The following is a 10112-nucleotide window of genomic DNA, read 5'->3' on the forward strand; positions in this document are numbered from 1 at the left end:
TATTAAAATACACTTCGTTTTGTAGTTTAGGGCTTTTGGTTATTACCAAATTGACCTTTAGATCAAGACACACATAATTTGGCTGCTAATCCTCAGTGCCAGATGGAATTATTTTCCATTTTCCATTTTTAAATGACAGAAGTAATGAGTCATTACTCTGTAGTAAAAGAAACAGATTGCTTATGTGTACAGGAGATGGGTTTTGGAAATCAGCAAAAGCTCATGGCAGATCCAGTGTTTTCCTTCTCGTCCTCCTACTTCTTCCACCCAGGGCTTTTATTGTATTGAACTATGAATGGGTTGAACTGTTGAGATGTCGAGGTTGGGTGAAAATTTGATGAAAACGCATTTCAGTTTGTTATAGAAAACTGCTGTTGAAAAAAAAGCTTGACATGGAGCTGAAAGAGTGACCTGTATGTGAACTTTGTGATGCTGAACTAAGACGCCTGGTGCAGCTATGAATTTCTTCTGCATTTTTCTAGGATAAGACAATATGAGTAATTTTTCTTTGATACGTTGAATGCAACATTGGTTTTTCTACCTGTATAAATAATGTTTTCTGATCCTTAATCATTTTTATGACTGTTCTCTGCAGTTCCTCAGATTTCGTAATATCCATCTGATAATTGCTGTTTAGAAGGTTAACTGTGCCCAGAACAGTGAGCTCATTTGGGAGCTGTCTTCACCTCACTTCACTGAATTTCTGTGGCTGATGCTGTATATTGTAACAAGGTGGTGGAGCTCAGGGGCGTGTATGAACCTGTGACTCATCAGACTGCAAGTAAGGGAGCTGTGCTCGGGAAACTAGACATAATCCTGGTCTAGAAGAGATTAGATAGAAAGCTTCTTGTCTTTTCGGGCAGGCAGAAGGCCCTGGAATCAAGGAGGCATTTTCTAAGAGATTTCTTTCTAATGTCAATGTGGTGGAAGCGAATAAATCTCATAATGCAGTGATTTCATATATTCACGGTGCCAGCATCAGTACTGTTAGTTGGAAGGGAACTTGATGTGGTGCAACCCCTTCTTCAGCTGTGTGGGTATTGCCAATACTCGATCAGGTGAGCTGTGGCTTTCTTGAGATGACTACTAGAAAAATCACAAAACCTGAGATTTCACAGCCTATTTAGGTACTGGTTTCAGGGCTGCACCAGTCTCCCAGTGAGAGGTTTTTTTTAAAATGAAATTCCCTAGCTGCAATTTTTTGCCTTAATGCCTTATTTATCGCTACTGAGAGGAGTTTGACACTGTCGTATTTGTAATTCCTCATCATAGTGTTCCTTTAGATTACCCCATAGTGTCTTCCTTGCTGGAATAAACAAGCATATGTCCCTCAAACTTTTCTTATTGGTCTTATGCTTAGTCTCCCAACCATCTTGGTAGCCCTTTGCTGGACCATCTCCAATTTTTCTACATATCTTTTGAGCCGAAGGGCTCACAACTGGCCACAGCTTGGATTGCTACCTCATCATGCCAAGTAGAGAGCCTTAATAACTTCCCTTGTGTTCCTGCTTGTGCAGCCTGGCGTGAGGTTTGCCTTATTTGTGGAGAGGGTGCACTTCAGGCTTATTTGCAGCTTGGCTTCCATTGTAACCCCTGAGGTGTTTTTCCATGGGATTGGCACTTGGTCAGTTCCCAGTGCACTGGTGTACGGGGATACTCTGCCCCAGGAACACCCTTGCACTGGTCTTACATTTGACTGAACCGTTGGAGTGTTTTCTGTCTCAAGCTTGCCTTAAGTTCCACCAGCTAGTTAACAGGCCGTGCAAGATGGCCACTTTCACTCAAAATTCCATAACATAAAAGTTGTTTGCTGCTTGCACCAGAAAGAGGTGATCAGAAGAAGGCCTTTTGCTAAAAGAGCCTGTTTGAAGGCTCCCTTCAGCTTCCTAGCTTCCTACGGAACCAATCTCTGGAAGAATAAGGTATTCCTTTTAAGTATTTTGTTTTACATTGCACGTGGCTTCTGTCTGACTTTGTTCTGACTAGGCTATTCAGATAGCTCTCAGATACTTACATTTGCTATTTTACTTTAAAGGGAAGTACATCTGTGTGATATATATTACTGGAGACGTTTCCTATAGGAGACCTAAAGTGCTTCTGAAATTGTGGCAAAGAGTGCAGACAGCCCGAAGGAACTTAAGTCTGTCATTCCCAAGTTGAGGGGTTGTTAGCTGCCTTATCCATGCTCTCTTTAGGTTGTGTCTTCTTCCTTCTGTAGTTAATCTTAATTTAGTTAATTTTTTTTAATTCCCTTGCTTACAGACTGTTCTCTTTGTGCTGCCCTTCTTGTGTCAGGTTTAAATTTTCTTTTGATTCCACCTTCATTTCTGGATAGCCATCTCCATTGGGTTAGTGGGCATGTACTCTCTATCCTTCTGCCAGTCTATTGTGTGTCTATTAGAATATTGATTTGCAGAGAGTGAAGTATAAAAAATCAATATCCCATTAAGTGGAGTAGAGTGACAATGTTCTGACTAGTGTCTAGGCACTGAGGTGGTGGTGTGTTCCCCATGTGGTCTTGGCTGGGCAGATGGGATAAATATGCATGCCCTGTTAGGGTTTCGTTCTTGGGTTTGTGGCTGGAAGACTCATTACAATCAACCAAATTTTAAAAAGTGCTGGTAATGCAGAAAGGTACTTTGATTTATTGTGACACCTGCAGTTTATTGGTGTTTAATAGTAAACCAGTAGAATATAAATGTTCTCCAGTATATTTAGGCAGGATATATAGATGTGAGGCATCTAATATTGCATACCAGCGTCTCCTCTTAAGTACTCAGAGAACTGTGGAAACACCAGGTGTAAAGGTTTTTGATTTGGGTGTTTTTTTGTCAATATGAGATGTCTACCACATGCAGGTGATGAATGCAGCTCCCCTGCCTGCCTCCTTGTTCTCTGCACGGTAGTCTGTCACTTGAAGATGGGGACATATTTCCTATTTTTAACCGTTCTCAGACCTCTCTGCAGGTATTTTAAGATATCCTATGTGTACTTCAGTACTAGTCATAAACATCTGACTGACCGCAGCTATGGTTTCCCACTGTGCACTGGATTGCTGTTACTGTCTTTTTAAAAAGTAATAAGTACATCAATACTCTCTACTAATTGCTCAGCTAGGAAACCAGGAATTGTCATTACAGCTCAATTCATTTATGCTTTTAGCTTATAAAGCACATTAAAGTACTTTATGGGCTGAGAACTTGAAACGATGAGAGACTGCGGTCTTTGCAGAGAGTCTGCAGTGGCGTTGTGCAGTGGAGTTTGGCTGGCATGCTGCCTGCTTTTTGCAAGGCCGAGCTCATTATCTGTGAGTCACACCTGGCCCTTGCTGAGTTTGGAAGCAGGACTTCTGAGGGTCATTCCTGAGCCCGGGGCTTCTGCCTGGGGAAGCTGTCTCCTGCTGTGTGCTAATGAGCTGGCTAAATCTTCCATAAGTAAATGGGTGCTGGAATGAAATGCCTGGTAATCGTGTTTGTAAATCCAAAGAAGTTGAAGTTCAGCTTATTTAAGTATGCCTTAGCTGTGCAGAGAAGGCTGACCTTGGAAAATGCTGTGTTTGAATAACATAGCTTATCAAAATATCTCCAAGTGCTCTGCAGAGATAGATGAACTTTGTTTCCTTTCTTGTACAGATAAGAAAACTGACGCAGAAATGCTTGAAACGAGTTAACCAGTGGCTGAGCTATTGTTCTTGGTTATCACAGGACTCTGCATTTCATCTCTCATGCTGCTCTTGCGGCATCGATGAGGTAATATGAACCATAAATCTCTTTGCCAATACACAAAAAACTCACAAAGCCTTGACTTTCATATGACTAAAAAACTTACATAACTTAAGATTTTGGCACATCCTCAGATGTAAACAGAACAAGTTCAGAACAATGGGAATAATTCAGATCTTGCCATGCAAATTGCTGCCTGATTAATAGCATTGTGTTCCAGTGAAAATTAGTCTCAGGGTGTATTTTGGTTAAATAGATTTGCATCTATCAAGTATTTTGGCCTGTCAGCAGTAGGTGAGCCACTTGCAGAGACTAGATGGACTACCCATCTACTTGTGAAAATTGTAATAAAGTTTTGCAGGGAATCTGTCCTGAGTGTATTATTCTAATTTAGTTAATAGAGAATGCTGTATAACAGCATTCCAGTTAACCAGACTCAATATTTCTTCAAAAGAAACTCATTACTAAGTGAGACATAGAACTGTCTTGCAGACAGAAGGAATTTCTTCCCTTTGAAGTGCATGTCAAATTTCTTCTGTGCTCCCCATCTGCCATGTATGAAAAAACTTCATTTGACCTCAGTGACCTCTGGCAAGCCCTGTATAGATAAGGAAAACACATTTGCCCACCATTCAGGTCTTTTATGGGCTACCTATGTAATGGAGAGTTTCAAGGGATTATTTCTAATGGATGTATTAGTGCTGTAGTGTGCTTAACAGGCTTCTGCTACGCAGTTTGGTTCATAGTTTCACTTCACGTGCTGCTTCTTTTCAGCAGTTTGCCAGAGTCCAAAGCGCACATTCTAGCGCTTGCAGGAAATGAGTAAATGAAGCTGAGAGAGCATCTCTGCAGGTTTGTTGGGCTGCTTTCCACCTAAATGGTGGTTGTGCAGTTTCTTTGACCCTTGCTTATACAGGGTGATTTAGTTTATGGTTGGTGCGACACGGTAGCTTTTGCATTTTTATTAGGCTGTGCTTCTAGTGTCTTCTGTGCCAGATATACTTGACTGCAGTAGTCTGAGTTACTGTTCTCATGCAGCGAGTGTTTTCCTGGCTGTTCAGGTGGATATGTCATGATCCATTATGTCTTTGACTCCTATGTATTGTGGAATTCACAGCTGAAGGCAGACTGAGGTCAAGCTTCAGTTTCCTGTTAGAGCTGACAGTGACGATGGCATCTTGTGGCAATGGGCTGAAGCTTGTTGGGAGCTCGCCGGTTTGGTGGGCATGGGGCAGTCACGAAGGTGGTTGTGATCGATGTGCGTGTCTGGTGCCGGGGTAGGGCTTGCTCCTCCTCAGAAAGTTACTGATGGCTTTGCATGGCTGGCTTTTGAGGGATATCTAAAGTTTATTTCAGGGATACGTGTCATCTTAGCCTTTACATTGCATTTTTATATGTAGAAAGCAATACTGACCTTTTTTTTGCTCTGAGGCGTGGCTGGTCACTGCAGAGGTTGAATCTGCACACTGTCAGGAAGGGTTCACAATGGTGGGGTCATCGGGTTTCTTTTGTTTCATGAAGATGCATTCCCCTACTATTAAGCGTATTCCCCCAGACCTCACCTTGTTTTTATTTGAGATGCAACTCCTTTCTCATCACAAGAGGTCTGTTTAACTGGTGTCTGAAACTTCCATGGAGAATTTCACTTGGGAGACCAAAGGAAGATAATGTCTTTTTTAGTCTTACGGTCAGGCTGGAGACTTAACAAGAATTGCCGTGCGCTGTAACTGCATCCTCCATCTTCCTCAGTATTTGCCAGGGAAGGGAGAGCATCTGACCAAAGGTAGAGAAGCAGAGGTAAACATGCTTTTAAGGATGACCCTAAACAACAATCAAATGTGTTTTCCAAAATACTATTTCCCTGGGATATGTAGTTAGGGAAGCATTCTGTTCCTCCTGAACAGGCATGTATTTTTTTAATTTTTAGTTATGAATACAAAATTATGGCATTCTGTATTTTGTGTGTTTTTACCATTTACATAACTTCAATGTGTATTTAATAAATAGTAAGAACTTCAGAATGTGTTTAATGAAATTTTATGAAAGTTTTGGTGAAGTATTAGGACTTTATTTGGAAACTACTTCTCTGGGACTCTGGAAGTCTTATTTTCATGCTGTTGTACCAAACCTGTGATTGCTTTTTTTTCTTTGCTTAACCTTTTCTTAAAGGTCATAACATTATTATTAACCAGTATGTTGTATGTTATCACAGATGTGGCACTTACATACACGTTAACTAAGTTATGTTTGAGTGTTTGAGTTGCTTTTATTAAAAAGTCAGATTGCTTAAAGCATGGAAGGACTTCATGCTGTATGTAACTTCACATACATTTTGTGAAATATTTAATGTATACACTGTTGGAGTAGGTCTAGAGGAGGGCCACGTTGATGACCCGAGGGCTGGAGCACGTCTCCTATGAGGACAGGTTGGGACAGTTGGGGTTGTTCAGCCTGGGGAAAAGAAGGCTGTGGGGAGACCTTATTGTGGCCTTCCAGTACCTGAAGGAGTCCTACAAGAGAGCTGGAGAGGGACTTGTTACAAAGGCATGTAGTGACAGGACAAGGGTTAATGGCTTTAAATAGAAAGAGTAGGTTTAGATTAGATATAAGGAAGAAATTCTTCACTCTGAGGGTGGTGAGGCACTGGAACAGGTTGCCCAGAGAAGCTATGGATGCCCCATCCCTGGCTGTGTTCAAGAACAGACTGGACAGGGATTTGAGCAACCTGGTCTAGTGGAAGGTGTCCCTGTCCATGGCAGGGGCTTGCAACTAGGTGATCTTTAGGGTCCCTTCCAACCCAAACCATTCTGTGATTCTATATGTTCTGAAAATTTTTGTTGGAATTCCACTTTGTTAGTTGAGTTACTGTTGTGTTTCTAATTTTCAGATGAACCTCTACTTAAAGTGAAATTAACTGTCAATATGAAAAAATAGCTCTTCCAGGAGTTTTCAGAATGTGTTTTGGCTTTTTAATTTATCCTTGTCATTTAGCAGTCATTTGGGAGACTCTGTCCTCAATGATTACTTTGGTTTAGCTATTTCTCTTAAGCTAAGAACAACGTAGTTTCCATGGGATCAGGTAATTTCTTCTACTCCCATTTAACTTAGAAATGGTTCTCATGTAACTGAGAGTGTCTGGAAAAGCATGTTCCCACTGTGCCATGGTTCCCTGGTGCAGTAAGCCCCGTTGGACAATGGACATTTGTTGTGGGCTGAAAGTCAAGAGCTTGGCCTTGCTTAACATTCCCCAGCCATGGGCTGGAATATGAGTGTGGTGCTGTTGGGCATAAGAGAAATTGCATTATTTAGGGCAGAAGCACATACCGAGAGTGTACCTCAGTATTCTTGTGGGTAACTTTGTATGTAAACACATCCTTGGCCTGTGTATACACAGGTTTGATTGTTTTCATCTTTGTTAAACTTTCTAAATTAATTTGTTCTGAAGGACTATATTGATTGAAGTTGTTGTCTCAGAACTGAGAATCTAGATATATCTGGCTCTTTCCAGGTCTACTTCAGGCTGTTCTGTTGAGTGAAGATCCCAGATGATGGATGAGATGGTACAATTGCTTTCCTTTTCCCTCCCTTTCCTCAGAATGTTTGTCATTTCTGGAAACCCTTGTGACTTTGACTGTCTCATCTCTAAACCCCATAGAATACGGTGTAATAAAAATTTTGTATAATCAAGTCTCTCTTTTTTTGGGGCGGGGGGGGCTTCCTTTTTTAAATAAATAACTTAGGTTCTTGCTCTTGATTTCTCATTGCTAGTGTGACATAGTGCATGTAAATATTCCTGTTGGAGTAGTTCTTTTTAGTGACTAACTGTCAATTCAGTTGTGTGTTGAACTGATTCAGGGTGTCTTCAGGCATATGTGCTATGTATCAGCCATATTTCCAGTCAGCATGAGCCCAAAATCAATGTAAGTGTAGAGGGAAATGTACAGTTTCATCTTGGCAAACATTGTGGTCATCTTCCAAGCCATAAAAGATGAGCACACAAAGGCTGTTGCACTGAATTTGAAATTAACTCAGTGCACTCCGAGACTGTCATGTTAATCGGGTTTCTCCACAGGGGTCTGTGCTGGGGCCAGTCCTGTTCAACATACTCATCAATGACCTGGATGATGGCATAGAGTGTAACCTCAGCAAGTTCGCTGATGATACCAAGCTGGGAGGAGTGGCTGATACACCCGAAGGCTGTGCTGCCATCCAGTGAGACCTGGGCAGGCTGGAGAGCTGGGTCCAGGGGAACCTCATAGAATTCAACAACAGCAAGCGCAAGGTCCTGACCCCGGGGAGGGACAACCCCCTGCACCAGCACAGGCTGGGGGCTGAACCGCTGGAGAGCGGCTCTGCTGAGGAGGACCTGGGAGTGCTGGTGGGCAGCAAGGTGACCCTGAGCCAGCACCGGGCCCTTGGGGCTAAGAAGGCCAAGAGTATCCTGGGGTGCGTTGAAAGGAGTGTGGCCAGCAGGGCAAGTGAGGTTATCCTCCCCCTCTGCTCTGCCCCAGTGAGGCCACATCTGCAGGGCTGCGGCCAGTTCTGGGCCCCCCAGTTCAAGAAAGACAGGGATCTACTGGAGAGAGTCCAGCAGAGAGCTACCAAGATGGTCAGGGGCTGGAGCATCTCCCTTGTGAGGAAAGGCTGAGACACCTGGGTTTGTTCAGCCTGGAGAAGAGAAGGCTGAGGGGGCATCTCATCAATGCTTATAAATATCTGAAGGGTGGGTGTCAGGAGGATGGGGCCGGACTCTTTTCAGCGGTGCCCAACGCCAGGCCAAGGAGCCACGGGCACAAGCTGGAACACGGGAAGTTCCACCTGAACGTGAGGACAAACCCCTTCCCTGTGCGGGTGCCAGAGCAGGGGCACAGGCTGCCCAGAGAGGCTGTGGGGTCCCTTCCCTGGAGACATTCACCCCCCACCTGGACGCGGTCTGGTGTGCCTGCTCAAGCAGGGGGTTGGATGAAGTGATGACCAGAGGTGCCTTCCAACCCCTGCCATTCTGGGATTCTGTGATTTGTCTTGCTAGTTAATAACTCCCAAGAACTGTTGGAATGCAAGTTATCTCAAAATGCACGTAAGCTAAGGCTGATGGAAAACGCTACTGCTCCATGAATAAAATAGAAGGTTGAGTCACGACTAACTGTTTTTATCTTCAGCGAATGTTGGGTCAGGCATGATGGATTGTGGAACAAATCCTTCCAGTTCTTGTCACACGTAGCATCTTGGTCTGCAGCCTTTCCTTTATTAAATGATTTGACAGTAATAAGAATGGGTTTGGGGGAGGTTGCCCTCCCCTCCCCAAGCAATATTTGCTTAATATATTACAGAGCTTTCAATCTGAGGATTCTGTACTATTTATGCTTTCAAAAGGATTGTATTTTGCTTTTTTTCTTGTATTTGTATTGTTGAAAGATGTCTCGTAAGAGAAGAAAGAAGTCCCTTATCTTATCTTGCTGCTCCATAACTGTACTTTGCTTTAAATGAAATCCATAATTTTTCCTTGTTGGTATGACAACAGAAAACATAAAGGTGAAATTAGAATAAGAATATAGATGAATGTTAACTGTATGTCCTGTAGCAGTTAAATAAATCACTTGATGGTCATAGAATAATATTTCAGTACAGCATGCAGTCAAACAATGATTTTAAAAGGGGAGGAGCAGTGTAAAGAATTACGTGCATTTAATGTAGTATTTCACTGTGATAGTAAATCAATTCCCCTCGTCAAATTATATGAACAAAATTATGAGTATGTGCATATCTGTGTCAATTAATAAGCCATCTTGTATAGGACTAAGATATCTAGTTTTGCACTGTAACCTTTAAATACAATTTATCTCAAAGGCATAGTGCTTAAAACTTCCTAAGCATTCCTTCTAAAAGGTAATTTAGGAAGGAAAAAAGAGAAATAATACCTTTACTAAAAAAAAGTTAGTTTACGTAGCATTCTAGTTGCTTAGAGTTTAATTACCTTTCAAAGCTATTAATTTTGATGTAATATCTCAATTTTTATCATAATGTTCTCTGCAACACTGTTTAATGAAATGAAAATCTTCAAGTACCTCTCAGTTTTTCTGAATGCTTTACAGACAAGTGCAACCTCAGTGACTGGGAGCCATGAGAAAAGGGCTCATTGTGCACCCTTCAGCATCTGCAAGTCTCTCGGCAGCGACAGCACTGTGTGTGCAAGCTCCGGGTAGCAGGAGACACGACGCCTGGATGCCTGCGGAGTGAATCGGCAAATGGGATCGATCTTCATACCTTGGCCTCTAGTTTCTCCTCAGAAGCCCTTGAGCTTCTCTGTAAGCTCTTCAAGGCTGGGACCATGATTGTGCACTGTGGAGTCATGCTCTTGAATGATGCTGGCAGGTTTTAAAGCAGAAAAAA

The sequence above is a fragment of the Phalacrocorax aristotelis genome, chromosome 6 (assembly GCF_949628215.1).
Source record: "Phalacrocorax aristotelis chromosome 6, bGulAri2.1, whole genome shotgun sequence".
NCBI lineage: Eukaryota > Metazoa > Chordata > Aves > Suliformes > Phalacrocoracidae > Phalacrocorax > Phalacrocorax aristotelis.